Here is a 17,885-nt window from a genome sequence, read left to right on the forward strand (position 1 = left end):
CATTTTTCTTTCGGTATAAGGCGCCGTCACAGCAGCACACATCCTCTACTTAGATTACCAAAAGGCAGTTAAATAGAAGGCCTGAATCAGGGATCTTACTATGTATGATGAAAAACGACAGCATGCCGAGAGGTCTGACGGTGAATAACGTCATCACCTTGTAATATCTGTCAAATGACGTAATCAAGCTGTAAGACCAATGGCGTTGACGGACGGTGATATACCGATAAGGGTGGGTACTGGGAAGTGGTACCGGCTGAAAGGACTCTGGGTCCGATCCACTGCCCGGGACAAGCTTTCCGGCAACAGCTAGTCCCAGAGGAAGGGGACTGTCTGCCTGACCCGCTGTTGGGTACGAGTCCGCAGAACAAGGACTCATAGGCTGTGTCAGGAACTGAAACCGTTGGACACGGCAGCTTCTGAGTGCAAACGATTCTATAACCGCAATATATCACATCTTGGCCCAGTGTCAAAATAGGTAGCTCCGAGCAAGCTCCGAGTGTCGTAGGGCAAGGTCGCAGGAAAAGATTCGTTCCTCGAACTCCGCCTGGTGCCGTCGATTCCTTGTTGTCCTCCAAAGAAATCTGTTCATTGTTCTAAATATTTCCATTTACTTTTTTACGGCTAGTCATTGAGGCAAGCAATACGAGACGGAAATAGGCAGTCAGCTATATGTATGTTACAGTTAGTATGCGAAATCCGTTAGTTTGCAACGCAACTAGTTTCGTTGCAAACTACCTGACCGGCCAGGTAGTTTGCAACGAAACTAGTTCCGTTGCAAACTAACTGACCGTCCAGTTAGTTTGCAAACTAACTAGTTAGGATGCAAACTACCTAGTTACTTTGCAACGGAACTAGGTGTGTTGCAACGGAACTAGTTGTAATGCGAAATCGACGAGGCAGTGGCTCTATTTGTCGTTTTTATTAAACTTTTGTGTAAATTTTAACAACGGTTGTTAAAACAAAGCTGTGTTTTTCTAACGGGTGACACTAGACATACGAATAGGACGGGTGGTAACATTTATGGATGAAAATTGAAACAGTGAATTAACCAGATTCTACTACATAATGTGACGATCACTGGTGGATCCAGAGGAGGGGCAGTTCCGGGGGCCATTTTGCAATTTTGATTTTTTGCGACACACACTTACACCAGTCACCACCGCCGCCGCACAGAACAGAACTGAAATGTATTGTCCCATATTGTCCCGTGATCCGGGGTAAGCGTGCGATCAAGAATCTGTCTCACCGGCCGACTCCTACTGCGACTTGCCTAGCCAGGTGACCTAGCGGTGCCGGGTCATTCGGTAACAGCCAATGATCAAAGGGCATGCTGCGTCACAGACTGATCGGTTGTGGAGGTAGGAGCTCGTCAGCGACTCGGTTCTGGAATATTCCGAAATCGGCAGCAGAACCTTTACTTTCCGCTTATGTCTACGCATTTATGGTGATCACTGGCGGTTCCAGAAAGATGGTGTTAACCCTCGCCCCGCTGGGCGTGGGCCAGTTTGGCCCCCCTGTGGTTTTTCCTAAATAGGCAAGAAAACGGCGGCGCCAAATTTTCAATACCTTTCCGGGCCTCAATTTGACACCTACACACCAAATTTCAAGTCTTAGGTCACCTTAGGTCAGGAGTTATTTAGGTCAAACTGAGGTCATGTTCGAGCAAAAATGAGCAAAAAACATGAAATCTTGAAACGCTCACAAAAGCTAGAGTTAGGGGAAGGAGGGTAAATTGCGCCACCTTAAGGAAAAACGCTAATTGTAAGAAAACCGCTGGAGATATAAGCATGCACTGGTAACCACTTCAAAGAGGAACTCATTAGCTACGATTTAAGAGCCTCCCGATCAATTAAGAATGTTTCGTTTGCTTCCGACAGCTGCTTTTCAGAAACATGCAAAAGGGCGCATTTACCGACAACTGCTGTAAATTGCGCCAGGGGGATGGCGCAATTAGAATCCAATTGCGCCCTATACTTAAACATGGCTAAGCGAATGAGACGGAATGCATACACTCCGGCAGTGTAATGTCATTGCGGCTTACTTAAACATTTATAATGTTAATCAGGCTGGATAAATAATAAATGTAGATATAAATCGCGATGTTTTTGCCCAGGTAAATAACTTTACATGTGTCCGTATGTTTGTAAAAGTGCAACGAAAACGTTTTATGTAACCAACTAGATATATGTTAAAGTATGGTTAAATTTTCAATCGTTTCTCTCAAAATTATTAATTTTTATCGTTTCGACAACTTGTTGACACCAGTTTTTACTTTTTGATCATAGCTGTCACCTCTCACGCCCGAGCTCCATGTTGAAAATGCCGTATTTTGTCAATTACACCACAAGTTGGCAGCCTAAATGGCAGCTGCATTATAAGTTTGACGAGAGAAATAATTTGCGGACTGGCGACAGCGGGCCGCTCCCCTGCCTGGCATTAAACTCCTTCTTTATTGCAATCAGTTAATGGTGCATTCATACTGTCGTTATACAATAGCTACACCATTATTCTATTTGCGCCCCCATGGCGCAATTGCCATGGGCGCAATTAGAATTGAAGTACTTTTTAATAAAAGCGTAGAAGTTATCATAAATATGCTGAAGGAAGTTTACTGTTTAAGTGAAATATAATGAAAAAATGGGCTTTCTTTCAAAATATCACTCTGAAAATCACACACGTATCACAGATTTTTATAGCCAACGGTTCAAAATACTGCAAAAAAGCTAAGAAAACGCCGTAATATCTTTGATGGCGTAACTGAGCCCTGCTGATTGGCTTCGTCGGAGAGCTTGGGCCATAAAATGAACTATCAGGTGGTGAAAATATTGTTTTCGAACACAAAATTATAAACATGCCATTGAATTCGTGGGAATGTTGGTGGGCGCAATTGGTTAGGAGGGCGCAATACACCCACTTTCCCCTACAAAGTAATTTCAAAGTTCTTTATATGGTCATGCAGACAAAAGACAGCGCTACAAAACTACTATCTCGGATGTTCAAATTTTTGGCTTTTGACCCCCAAAAAATTTAAAAAATGATTTTTTAAAAAGCTTAAAAAATCCCATTTTTTCCGAATTTCGAAAACCGGAATACATGTGATAGTCCCTGCGCTCTTTCTATACACATACCAAATTTTAGATCGGTACCTCCTTTTTTGGCCAAGTTATAGCGAAAAAAACTGTTCAAAATTGATGACGTCATATTTTTAAACTCAATTTTTAGCAATTCTAGTCCATGAAGCGCAAAACAAAAACCACCATTGAACTCCCCGTGACGAGTTGCATCGAATCGATACCCATTTTATGCAAAAATATCAACTTTGAAATTTGACCTAATTTGACCTGACCTTGACCTGACCTTCACCGGAACATAATCTTAAGTGACCCCAAAGGCTGCCTGACCCACATAATCGTATTTGGCATATACAGTGGACCATAAAACATGCATCACATGATATTTTCATATTGTGACCCTCAGTGACCTGACCTGGTATCAGTGACCTCAGATAGCAAAATATGTGTTTGACGAACATTTCCCCATCGATGATTTTCAATTAAATGCATTTTACTCGATTTTACAGAGCATTTCTTGAAACGCCTGCAAACGGTGAAAAATCGACATTGGACCTGACCTGTAACGTCATCCGACATTGGGTCATAAGGTAAGTTCCCTGATGGGGCTATCCAACACCGTTTGCCGCTTGTCGCTATGTTGCGTGGTTATCGAGATCTTAGGGGGGGGGCAAATTGCCCCCCCCCCACCAGCAGGGCGCGCTGGTCGGCAGACCCAAGCGGTGCGCGGGTTAAACGTTGCGGGAGACATAATCCCAAAATGTTTCTCCAAATTCCAAAAATCTTTCGGATTTTGATTCCAATCCTTACACACGGCTGTGCAGTCTAAAACAAGTATTTGAATGTAAAAGTTGTTCAGTTTTCGTTTCATTCTCATAATAAGTAAATATTTGTCACTTTCGGGCGCTGCGTGGATGGCGAAGCGCTTTTGCCCCCCCCCCCCCCCCTCTGGATCCGCCATTGATCGTAAAGTTATGTAGTCGAATCCGGTTAATTCACTGTTTATATCCTAAATGTGACCACCCGTCTTATGTCTAGTGTCACCCGTTAAAAAACAGCTTTGTTTTAACAACCGTTGTTAAAATTTACATAAAAGTTGAATATTAACGACAAATAGCGCCACTGCCTCTTCGATTTCGCATTACAACTAGTTCCGTTGCAACACACCTAGTTCCGTTGCAAAGTAACTAGGTAGTTTGCATCCTAACTAGTTAGTTTGCAAACTAACTGGACGGTCAGTTAGTTTGCAACGGAACTAGTTTCGTTGCAAACTACCTGGCCGGTCAGGTAGTTTGCAACGAAACTAGTTGCGTTGCAAACTAACGGATTTCGCATACTAACTGTAACATGTATACATATTTGCAGAGCACTGCTCGTAAAATTATTTTTGGTCTTTCGCTTTTTTCGCTGTCATTTGTACGTAATATGTACCATACAAAAAGTTATTTTTAGCCTCACGACAAAGCCAGCACCTGATCGGTCGTGTTTTGTAAATTTTACGTGAAAATGCACGGACCAATTTTTCTCTGGCAGATTAGTATGTCCGAGGTGCACAGTACCAAATTGGCCCCTCGGAGACGGCAACACCATACCGTCCGCGACAGTCGATCCACCCACTGCCGACATCGATTTAACACACTCCGGCGGGGCGAAGGAACTGGGTGTGTGGTGGAAGGTGCCGCCAGCCACCGGTCCCGCCCCTTCTGTTACCGGCTCAGTGTTCACTGTCTGGGTAGGGGTTTCGGGCGCTGCCATGGACCGAGTGCAGTCCCTGCCTAGTTTCGATTCAGCCTGCCCTTTTTTCATGCATTGATCCACAATTCCGAGTGGCTTTGGCGATTAAATGGTTGACCTGTAGATGACGGGTTGCGAAATATATTGCACCCACAATGCTCTTGCTAACTTTCCATTAAAATCATAGCTCAATAGGTTTGAATTTATATGACGTATATTTATTCTACAACATAAGCCAAAAACAAAATATGTTATAATATGGTGTACTATATATGGTGCTATCTACAGGGCTGGTGTAAAACAAACATATTATGCCATCGTCACGCCCGATGTTAAATGGCAGGCGGCAGAAGAGTAAGTCTCTGCAGGGGGCCCAGCAGCCAGGCTCATCAGGCCCGGAGGACAGCGGCCGCCCAGTGCCGGTGGTCTGACCCCCCACCCATCAGCACCCCTCCCCTCCCCGGCCATCAGCGGGCCGCCACTAATAGCGCTCTGCTGGAAAGAAGTCCGACCATCGAGTGGATCTGTCTGTAAATTACAGATAATGCTGCAGACGCTGATGCAAATAATTGAGCGCCTGGACGTGAGTGCATGTAGCGATTTGGCCCCGGTTCTGGCAGCATGTTTTCCTAAGCCCATGCCCTACACAACCCTCAACGATGTGCGAAATAGCGTTTCTGTCACGATAAAACTAAAAGAAAGAGCTGTAATTTCCTTGATGTTATTGTTCGAACTTCGAACATCTGGAGCCATACGTTTATGAACATATTAAATCAGAATTGTCAATGGGAAACGATCTCAATTATGGATGAGGAGGTAGCTATCAGACATCAATGTATTCTTTCGGGTGAAACAGAAGAATTTTATGTGTGCCATTGTTCTTGTAATATCATAGCTGCAATAAATGAATGCCCAATGGATGGAGTTCACGTCTTAGGCATTGAAAGAAGTTTTTGCAGTCAAAATGTGCTGCTATGATTTGCTGGTTGTGACGGGCAACAACTTTTCTAAAGAAAAGGCGTATCAAATTGATGTCGCATAAAACGTTCGTTTCATTTCGATGGTCGGCCCATTCTCGACCAAAAGTTGTCCGGTTTGATAGCATTCTCAGCTGATTCGGTGACAAGACGACCGTGTTTGCTCCGTGCGTGTCGGCTGCGAATGATTCGTATTCTGCAGATGAATCGCATCGGCTCGGCGGCTCGGGATGGGGCTCAAACGGCGCGCATTTATTTAATCCGCTGGATAAGGCAGCCATTTTCTGTTGAGTGAGCCGTCTTTGGATGACAAATTGTATCCCCCCACCGTCACTGCTGACTGTGGAATTTCACATTGGCCGGGTACGACGCCGATGTATCCGGCTCGGTAACCGAGCTCGGGGCCGCCCACGTCTGCAGACCCGTCAGCGAACGGACCCGACAGCTCTCCCCCGTATAATACCTAATCGGGCCGTGTTGTAGGCTTAGAACATAAATAAGAAATAGATGTGAGCATGGAATAAGAAAGGGTGCTACAATTTCGCATGCGCTGTTTAACATGGATTTTTCTGTTTCGATCATGACATTCAGGCTTTTCAGTACATTGCAAATTGCCATTACAGATATGAGCTAGCGAATATCTGCAGCTTGCAGTTATGAGGCAGAAATTGTAGCAACATATGCGCGCATTGAGCTGTGATCATTGTTCAGCTTTCATTTTGTTCATGCTATCTTATACCACTGATGCAGTTGTCGGTAATGCTTAACGGCTGCAATGCGAGATATTTCGCCGATTTTGTTGTCAGACATGCCACTAGTTTAATAGCTTTGTAAAGCATGATGCGACGAGTGCTATTGCTTGTTGCAGAGATGACACTGGGGACTCTCTGACAGGAAACAACCCCAATCCGCATTAGCCCGTGCGGCGAGCGGGTATGGTGGTATTCGCGGCGGTGTGGCCGAGCCAGTGATAATATCATCGCGGGAATGGTCAGCTGCCGAGCTGAGCGGCGCGCCGCCGAATGGGTATTGTTTAACACTTGGTGAAACTACTGAAACCAACCACCGCTCGGAGGGACCGACCGACCCGCAGTGGAGACAGTCAAACACCACGAACAGGCGACAGTTGAGATAGGCAGACGCTAATCGGTAGGTACTCACGGTGGAATGCAATCTCAACAGCACACTGAGGATGAGATTAGAGTGATTACACTGTAGACAGCCGGAACACAGAGTATTCCTTCCAACGACAATCGAATGAGATCAGTTCACTGTCCAAGTACTACCTGGTTCAGTGGGGCCATATGCATTTAATTAATCCGGCGGTATCGACAAACCAAAACAGCTCACCCAGTGCAATGGAGCCCAGAGTATAATGCAGTTAAGCATACTGCGGAGCCCGAGCGATCTGCACACTCTGCGCAGTCTTTCCCAAGCGGCTGTTGTTGTTGCTGCTGAAAGTTGGTTCATTAGAGTTTTCGGGAATCTGGTCTTGATCTCAGCTCTTGTTGCCTTGTTGGCATATCTATGTATATGTTACAGGCCGTATGAAAACTCAGTCCGTTTGCAAACGGCCTGGCCCGATTCAGGCCGTTTGCAAACGGCCTGGACAGCGCAGTCAGTATGCAAACGGACTGAAAAGTCAGGCCGTTTGAATACGGGCTGAAATTCCAGGCTGTATGCAAACCGCCTGAAATTTCAGGCCGTTTGCAGACCGTCTAGGCCGTATGACAACTTTCCAGACACCAGGCCGTTTGCAAACGGTCTAGGCATTTTGAAAACAATCTGGTCTGCATAAAGTTACAGCTGGACAATGTTGAGTTTATTGAAGCACGACCGTTTCATGACATTACATACATGGCACCATGAAATCCTGAGGTGCATTCGGCATCCGGAAAAATATTGTCACTCGGATATTCTCCGTCGGAAAATTATTGTTGAGCGCCTATCTTCAGCATGTCTTGTTATCGCTATACCGCTCGTGATCCCCGATGATTCTCGCTAGTTCCGGAAAATTATCCCTCATTTTCCCGATGACGAATGCAGGCCTGGTCAGGAAGAGATTAGCAGAACTGAGACCCGGCCCGTATAGCGCCCGGTCGACCCGGGCTTCCCCCGGACTTCAAAGTTTCGCCTTCCACCGCAATGGTCAAGTATTGCCGGCGTACGCCACCGGCCAGCCGCCGGCGGTCGACCGGGCGCGGTGAGGACTAATGTGAACCAGTGACGCGGGAACTTCCTCCAGACTGGGGGGGGGGGGGGCGGGCTGAACCATAATAGAGATCAATCTAGGGTACCCCCAAATCTAGTTTTCTCACCGGTTTTAGGCCACTTATTTTTCAGACCTTGGCCTTTACAACAAAAAAAAAAACGAAAATATTTGCAAAAAAGTCCGCTATTCCTTCTCAGCTGAGTGAAGAAACTACCGTTTTGGCAGCCTGGAATAAAGGTTTTAATCTGCCAAATGAGTTGCCGAGCCAGTGAAAGAGGTGGATTTTTCACTAACATGTTTTCTTCCTTTGCGACCCACAACCCCTAATTAGGGGAGGACAAGCTGCCCCAACGGTTCCTGACCTCATGAAAAGTTGTGGGGCACCACCCCCACGGCCCCAGAGCTGTAGGAGCAAGCTTCCCCCACTGCCCCTCCCCCGGTTCCCGCGCCTATGTATGAATCTATGAAATTATGTTGGTAGATTTCCGATTTCGATTCCTCCAGCGGGGGGGGGGGGCTCGAATACATTACGAGCCCCCCCCCCAGCCGAAAAGTTGGAGGGGCTCAGCCCCCGCTAGCCCCCCCCCCGGTTCCCGCGCCACTGATGTGAACTCTGATGTCCATTGCGCGCTCCGGCGTTTTATGCCGCAAAATAATCGGTGAGTCTTGTAGTGATACGTTTCACCAGACCTCACCAGTAGTGGCTTCACCAGGCTCCATCAACTGGATGGCCGTACACAGGCGGACCGTGAGCTTGTATAATTAGTAATATTGTCGAAAAACGGCCGGGCCGAGCATCAGCACAGTAAGAAAATGTTCGACGTATTTAGACGAGTCATTCGGCATGGAATGCGCAAGCATTCACATGGATGCAGCCTGATCATCGACCAACCTGGATCCATTAAGTTCAATCTTCAGAGGCTGTTGTAGTTCGCCAGACCGTTTGAAAACTGACTAGGCCGTTTTCAAACTGTCTAGGCCGTTTCAAACTGCCTAGGCCGTTTTCATACGGCCTGATATTTCAGGCGGTTTGCGAACGGCCCGCTTTTTCAGGCCGTTTTCAAACGGCCCGGCTGGGCCAGGCCGTTTGCAAACGGACTGGGTTTTCATACGGTCTCTGTAACATATATACCGCAAATTGGAGCCGCTATCAACGCAGTCGCAACCGCAACAAAAAATACCTCCGAGTCCGTTCCAAGTAGGGTTTGTTCATATTGGAGCTGCCGATCTCGTAAAACCTATAAGAAAATGACAAATGAGCGGACCTGGAAAATCTGACAGTCGCCGTGCAGATTGGAACAAGGTTAACAGCCGAATCATTCCCGGAGATTGCGGGCGAGAGACAGTATTGGAGCGGATCAATAAGTAAACCTGTGCCGATGTCTGGCTCAGTCTCTCGGCCGACTGGAGCCGGTGTAAGTACGTGGTACATACGACCGTGTCAGCTCACCAGTACGGCGGAAACAGTTGTGTCCAAAGTCTGACCGGGTGGCTCTGAAGTTGTACTAAGCGACATGTTTGGAGCGCGGCACCGACCGCGAGTTCGTGGAACCTCTGTCACTCGAGGTGCAGTGGCGCGCGGCGGTCAGTACCTCCTACGTACACCGTGACAAAGTTGACTCGACTCCGCAGCCGAGGTCAGAAGGGACGCTCTTTTGTGGCCGGCAGGACGGCAGAGTCTGAGCCAGTCCAAGACACTGCGGTCAGCCCGGCGCGGGGCGCGCCGGCTCGTATAGAGACCCCCGCCGTCGGAGCGACTGACAGAGGAGACGTCCCTTCATTTCCGGTCGTCTGCGCGGCTCCTATTCGATCGGCGCTCCTCACTCCGAACAAAGACGGATCTCTGAGGCTGATGATGAATAATTTCGGGAAGAACTGCAGCCCGAAGTAGGCTACCATTAAATTGTTTGATACGCTGCCGTTGCTGAGGGTAATACAAGAAAACCAGACTGGGTGAGGAGCTCAGAGACAGACAGGCTGCTTACATAGTTGTGGACTATGAAGTTACTGTGATTAGTCCTTAAGTCTACAACGTTTTTTTTTCGCGAAAATTGTGTGTTATTGACACTTTTCGAAATTCTACAAAATTTGAAGAGGCGAGAGAGAGAGAGAGAGAGAGAGAGAGAGAGAGAGAGAGAGAGAGAGAGAGAGAGAGAGAGAGAGGGAGGTTTTCGCTTCACGTGATGGAGATCACGCCACCGTTTGACACCGGGCGTGCCGCTGAGGTCTGGCCCTGAGCCAACAGGGGCTGACAGGATCGTCCGGCGTTCGGGCCACACACCAGGTCACGCCTCTGGCATCTCTGAAATCACCTGCAGTCGCCCACCGCTGAGATCACCCCCGGTCATGTGGGCAGGTGGGTTCCGTGCCGTCACTGTTTAGAGCAGCGAATTCCAAACATTTCTGGTCAGTTTTGTACCATCGTAAGAATATTTAATCCAGCCAGTACACATTTGCATGTAGCGGGGATATCAATATGGATTCCTCGCTAAACGTTTTTAGGTTCGAGAGAAATAATCGAGTATAGCGGCATTCCTTAATTTCACCTTGCAGCTCATGTTTCTCCAAATTTCGTTTTGTTTCGTTTTAATTCGCCTGCTTTCGTTTCGTTAGATAAGGAAATGTTTCTCAGCACAATGAGCACATTCTCTGGCAACCAACACACACAGTCTCCCGTCTCACGTCAGTCCCAATCCGTTTGGAACTGCAATACCGTCCGTATGCCAAAGTTATGCCATTTGACGGTAATTCACAATCATTCCCATAAATTATTTCATGTTCCGTTCACGAATTACGATAATTTCGTGAGTGGACACACGACGGCTAAGTCCATGACCCAGCATGTCTCGCGTCGTATTATTGTAAGTGCAGCGGTAATATTTTAAAATATATTGCCACTTTTGCAATGTGCAATTCAAGCTAGCTTTCATCGAATGAATAAATGAAAAGACAACACTGAACGATTCAAATATCGATTGAACTATAGCTGTTTCGCTGTTTCGCAACATAAACGAAGGTTACGACCTATGAACACAAGCTGGACCAAACTCAAACAGCGTAACTTGTTGGTCAGTTGCGCCAAGTTTGACCTTCACTACGTTGGCGGTTTGTCCTGCGAGCCGAGCCGGCATTCCGATCAGGGTAAATGAATGAGCCAAAACCTGCGCCTTATCGTCCGAAAAGGTCAGCTTCAATGACACAAGGATCATGATTTATGGAAATGATCATTAAATACCAGCTATCGACGATGAATAAGTATGAATCATCACCAACATCAAATTCGTCTGAGGCTATTTTCCGGTGCCTATAAAGATGATTCATGACTAAAACATTGCATATAGGCATATACTTGCAGCAAACATTGTAACTGGGGAAACATACGGCAAATGCATTTTGCTGCGAACTGTGATACGACTATCACCAACATTACGAGAGTTATTGCTATAGTCGCATGCAAGCCAGTCGAACACATGGAAGTCGAGCTAAGCCTGGAGGGTTTCCGATCCCACCATCATTTTCATTATTGTAGTGGTGTAGCCCTATCCTATCGCTCATTGCATATCAAGTAAAAAAAAGATTCGCGTATGATGATATGAAGTATTTAGAGCTCTGTCAGCTTATTTCAGAAGGTGGCGCAGGACCCGAGGACATTTAATAACCAGTCACACCGCTAGTTTCCTTCCCGGCTTCGATGAGCGCGAGCGCCTGAGTCTATGCTGTGCCGCATTGCCAGCGTACTTCTGACTCAGCCACTAGATGGCAGCAGAAGTAAGCGCCTGCATTTATGCACTGCCGCAACGCATGCGTGAACAAAATCGATGTTTGCAAGTGTAGTTTAGGTATGTGGTTACTGCACAAACTGATGTTAAAACAAGTACTTTCAAAATATTTCTTAAATCGCAATAGCATAAATGGTGTGATTTTGGCGACGACGTCCGATGCTGACGCACAAAGCTGAACTCACCTGCAGTGATTGGGCAATCCACCCCGACCAGGTCCCTTCCTGAGGCCTACGGTGACCTTGAGAGTTGAGACGCTCCCAACCAGTTTAGCCGGAAAATGAAGTCCTCACTCCTCAGTTTATTCGGATTGCAGATTTACAGTCTCGGTTGAGCAGAAGGATAATCCCTCAGTCAACAGATAGATTAGAAGATCTTCCTCACTGATAAATGCGGTGAGGCTGGTGACTTTGTTCCCGCAATTTGACCCGAGGACGGTGCACGCATTCCTCATCAGTCACCACTGGTCCTGTTCCACCACTGAAGAACAGTGTCCTTTGTCCTCAGCTCAGAGGACAGTCTCCTCTGTCCCAGTCCTCCAGAGGTCAGTGTCGTCACTGTCCGCCACCCCTTCACTCCACCACTACCGTCGTCACCACCGCCCTCACGGACCACCGCAGCCGACACACTCCCGTCGGCCGCCCGCCCGCCGACTGAGCGTCGCCAGCGACGAACGACGGGCCGCCGCCGCGCGTGCTCCCACATCGATCACCGCCACAGCGCCAGAAATTAGCGACGCCGAAAAACGTCCGCGACGCAACGACGACGACGCGGCCGCCGCTGTCGGCGGCAGGTCAGGTGACACTGGGAGGGCGGCGGGGCGGGGCCGGCTGTCACCTCCGGCCGGCCGAGTTGGAGCCGGGCGGTCACCCGAGTCGGACCCCCCCCCCTGGCCCCTGCCCCTCCCCCGACCGACCCAGCCACTGAGCGTCCACAGACCACAGGCCGTCCCAGCGGCATTCATCGCGCATGGCCGGGAGGCCTCTGCCCTGAGCAGCGGCTGCCGCGACCAAGGACGTCCGTCTATACGAGTAACAGCCAAAGGTCAGCTCAGGGATTTGGTAACCGTTTGAAGGCACTCCGTCTGGCATACACCGCCTTTCCATTTGATGAAATTGGCCGTCGGTCGGGCTGTCAGTGCCCATGGACGGGTGTCACCTGAACAGCTCCTTTCCGGCGACCGATACGCTGATCTCCGGGGAAATAGGATGACACCGTCAGACAGCCGTCCATGTCTCATCACCAGACGCGCCAGACTAACGATATTTCCGATAAAAAGTTATGCGTAAAGTTTAATACCAAGGTCAGCAATTGTTTAAGGAAATATTGCGGTGCAGCTTAAATTAAAACATTGTAAATATATAAGTTAAATGAGTAATTATGTGTCAGTAGGGGAGAGTGGGGTAAGATGCCCAGGGTGGGAAAGACGCCCCACCCCCTCTAGCGGCGAAACAAATAATTGAACCCGGAAATTAATGTTCTTAGCGTAAAGCGGAAGCCTGCCTTGTTAACTGCACAAAAATTTGCGAAGCTCAGTTGGGCAATGGCTGGCTGGTGAATGCATGATTTTTATTTGCTGCTTTCGAAAAATATTTTGGTGTCAAAACATTGTAAATACCAAAGAAGGTAAATAATTTTTGCGTCCCTTGCTATAGTCCTGATACATTAGCATGCGTGTACTGTGTCCCAAACAGTTTGTTTCAGGGTGTAGTTTTATGGCTAACAAATTGTACTGATTAAATGTTACTTCGGTACCTTGGGGTAAGATGCCCCCTGTCCTGATGGGGAAAGACGCCCCCCTAAATCCGTAGGCTGTCCTTCAAGCAGCCCGTCAAATCATTTATTACATACTTGTGATGAGAGACAAAAGCCGATCTGGGACTATTGAGAGTCCAGTACGGTCGGGTGCTCCCTGTGCCGGTCTCTCGGCACACACAGCGACTTTTTGGGCGGCATCTGACTCTGAGAGCCCTTACGACGGCCTCTGTGGGCCCCATTATTGGCTCCAGGGCCCCTCACGACATCCTTTGAGGGCTCCCACGTTGGCTCCACGGGCCGCGCTGGCATCTGAGGTCCCCACGATGGGCTCGAGGGCCCTCAAGCATCATGAAGACCTATAAGAGCACCACAGTGGTTTCCGAACGCCACCACGGAAGCTTGTTTGGCCGCGCTGGACTATGATGACCCTAACGATGACCTCTGAAGCCCCTTACGACCACTTTTGAGGGCCCTTACGATGACGTTTGGTGTCTACTGCAGGCTCGAAGGGACTACTGATTCGTTCAGGCGATTCACGTGCCTGTTTATGTCACTTATAGTGCAGGGGGCATCTTCCCCAACGCCAGGGGGCGTCTTCCCCACCCTGTGGGGTAAGATGCCCCCTTTGACTTCTTCAGGAAAATGCTTAACAGCAAAAAAAGTTATCATATTTCAGGCACGAAAGTGTAATATTTTTGGAGAAAAATGATGTCGGCTTCCGTTGAAACTCCAAGTTTTTGCTTTCCGATCGTCATTTTCAAATAATATATGACATAGTAAAACCCTGGGCATCTTTCCCCACTCTCCCCTACATCAATGGAAAAGTGTTTTATCATAAAGTGTCAAATTTTAGAATGAGCTTTCAACTTTTCAACATCGTCAGAGTCGCCAGCGTCTTCAGAATCCGACCATGCCTTATTGCTGGCACTCATATAGGTCATATTATTGGATAAAACAATATCAGCGTCTGAAGTGATCGTTTGCAGGACAAGGTCAAAGTATAAGGCTGCTCTGCCCCCAGCAGGTGCAGGAACCAGCTAAGAAGTGCGGCGAACTTTGTGGCTCGTGCATAGGCGGGAACATTCACTTCCCTCCCCCGCGCGAGGAGCTCAAACGACACTACACCTGACTACACCTGGCACCTGACCTGACATTACAGACATTCTATCGGCCGCTTATTGACGGAGTGGCTCTCGGAGAAAATTGCTGCCAATAGAGGAGACCGGCGAGTGTGAAGGCTAGGTCGGTCACTCGGTGTCAGGGAAATGCCGCCGTATATGTCAGGTGTATGTCAGACCGGGTGGTGTCTGACGGCGAGCTGCCCCGGCGAGCCTCGATATGGGTCAGCCGCCCCCGCCCCCGCCCCCGCCCAGATGAGGAAGACCGCCAAAGGGCGGACGGATGGTCGGGGTTTCCGTGCCTCTCGAGCAGCGTCCGCCCCGCCTCCGTAGGTCGGTGTCGCCCCCGCCGCGGCGTCAATAGCACTGCAAACCACACGATCAATCGGGAGCCATGTTGGGCTATGTTTATTTTTCATGTAGGTACCTACATATTTGTTCTAATCTTATTATTATAGGTAGGTATTCAAGGTATGCTCAGTTCGTCCAAAGATGACGCTTTCATGAATCATGGTGAAAGCAAGTGACATTTGCGCTACTGAAACAGTTTTTCTTAATCCAAGGTTGAGCTGGAATTTGGTACGACGGAGAAGGCATAAAAATATGCCAAATTACCCCACCCTACCCCACCAAGTCCAAAAAAAGCTCTTCCCTTTCACTCGTTTTGTTGAACAATGTGGGTTTGAGTCTGTGGCTGAAAAAAAAAACAAAGTTGTAGAGTGTAGATCTTCATGCACTTTTCCACACTCCAGAACGGGCTGCGGAGTCGGAGTCGGAGTCGGAGTTGAAGTCGGTCGGAGTCGACAGTTCTGCCCGTAATCGGAGTCGGAGTCGGAGTCACCAAAATCTTACCGACTCCGTCTCCGGAGTCGGAGTTAACGCTGCGTAGCTCAACGTCATGCACTGCAGCTATTTGTAATTTGATTGACGATACTGTGCTCGAAATTAGATTTTGTCGAAAAAAGGCCATTTTGCTGTTTTGGACGAACGTTGTCAGCGAGAGAAGCAGAAGACGGTGAATTCCCAAGAACCTGCTTTTTAATTCTGCATTTTATTTTTAACGCAAAGCCTTGGGGCTTGGAACGCACAGGGGATCGTTTCAGGCAAGATAAAAATGTATCCATTATGAGCTTCAATATCACGGTATAGTTTAAATGGAACCGTCCGGAGTCGGAGTCGGAGTTGGAGTCGGAGTCGGAGTTGGAGTCGGAGTCGGGGTTGATTTTTGAAGCCGGAGTCGGAGTCGGAGTCGGAGTTACCCTAAAATTCATCGACTCCGCACTGCAGCCCTGCTCCAGAGGCTGCCCCACACCACATGTTCAGGTCCAGAGCAGATGCCTTGGCTAATTGTTAGCTAGTAACTTCCCCCTACCCCGACTAGGGCTGTAGCCCGTCGGGAGCAAAATTAAAAAAACAACTCGGACAAGGCTCGGAGAAGGATGCCCTGCGGAAAAGCTCCGGCTTCTAAGTGGCAGCACCTGTACCCGAATAGATGGCAGCACATCATTGACGAGCCAATAATTGACGAGCCTTCACGAGCCAACACGCTCGTGAAGTGGGCCCGCCGGAGTAAGATGGAGGTCGCGGGTCAGAAGACGCAGCTGCTCGTCCTCTCCCAGAACCCCCGAGACGCCGTCGACTGTCACATCCACGTGGCGGGTCAACTGGTGGAAGGGGGACCTGAGCTGAAACTTCTGGGAGTGACGCTAGACAGGACGCTGAGCTTCGGCCCGCACTGCAGAAGTCTCCGTCGGCGCGTCCGGCCCCGAGCGGCCCAACTCCGACGTCTCACCGGCCGCAGCTGGGGGTTGCAAGAACAGCAGCTGCGCGCCGTCGCAAACGGCTACGTGCGCGGCGCGATAGAGCACGCGGCTGCTGCCTGGCTGCCGGCAGTGTCCAAGTCCAACATCGAGATCCTGGAGCGGGAGATGCGCGCCGTGGCGAGGATCGTCACGGGCTGCATACACTCCGCACCACACCACGGTGTGACGGCCGAGGCTGGCATGCTGCCTGTCGCGGCACGACGTACTGCGCTAGCGGCGCGTACCTATGTTCGCGAAGGCTGCCGCGCTCCCGCCAGAGGACCCCCTCCGAGCGGTCGCCATGGCTGACCCCCCTCAGCGCCTCAAGCTGGTCACGGGGTGGCGCCAAGTAGGCCGGGAGGCCCTGCGGGAGCTACGGGTCGAGCTGCCGGTTGAGGCCCTACTACCAGAGCGACCGCCACCGTGGACGCCCACCGGCAAGATCACCTTCAACCTGAGCATTGGCGCGCTGCCCGCCGGTGCGGCGAGGTCCACGAAGAGAGACGCAGCGCTCCATCACCTGGCGTCCATGACGCAGTGCGCGACGTGGGCGTGGACCGACGGCTCGTCGAGCGGCGGGATCCTCCGCGGGGGGGGGGGGGCTGGCGCCCTCATCGTCGGAGCTGACGACAGCCGCACCGAGCTCCGTGTCCCAGCGGGCACACTCTGCTCCAGCTTTCGAGCGGAGATGGTCGCCCTGCAGGTGACGCTGGACCACATCCTGGAACACCAGCGGGACGCACCAGAACCAGTCGTTATATGTACCGACTCGCTGTCGGCGATAGCGGCGCTGAGAGAGGGTCCGTCGGCACAGCGCTCGGCCAGAGGCGCTGCCATATGGAAGCAGCTACTGGAGCTCACCGCCGGAGACCGAACGGTCACCCTCCAGTGGGTTCCATCCCACTGCGGGATCCCAGAGAACGAGTCCGCCGACGCCCTGGCAAACGAGGCTGCGACGCTGGCACAAGAAGACGTCATGCTCGACGTAGACACCATCTACCGAGCGGCAGTCCGCACCGCCAGAGACCGCGCCGCAAGGGACAGGCCGACATACCCGGACCCCGACCGCAAAGCCGCAACGGGGTGGTACAGAGAGCTTATGGGTGCAAGATGGCCACCACCTCTCACCAACATGGACAGGACGACAGCAGTAGACGTCCACCAGATCCGCACTGGGCGCTGGAGCGGCTCGGCGCAGTTTCTCCATTCCATCGGACGAAACCCATCTGCGGACTGCCCACAGTGCAGGAACCTCGACTGCCCTGCAGCTCGTTGCCCGCTGTGCGGCGAGCAAGCCGATACACCTCGACACATCCTGCTGACCTGCCCGGGACTGATGGGGGTTCGCCTCAGAATCCCGGCGGTCGGCAACATACTGCCGACGGTGGAGGAGGTCAGGCGCGGCGACACGGTGGCGGCCCTGGTGGCCGC

This window comes from Amphibalanus amphitrite, unplaced genomic scaffold (assembly GCF_019059575.1).
Source record: "Amphibalanus amphitrite isolate SeventyFive unplaced genomic scaffold, NRLGWU_Aamphi_draft 000114F_arrow, whole genome shotgun sequence".
In the NCBI taxonomy this organism is placed as follows: Eukaryota; Metazoa; Arthropoda; class Thecostraca; order Balanomorpha; family Balanidae; genus Amphibalanus; species Amphibalanus amphitrite.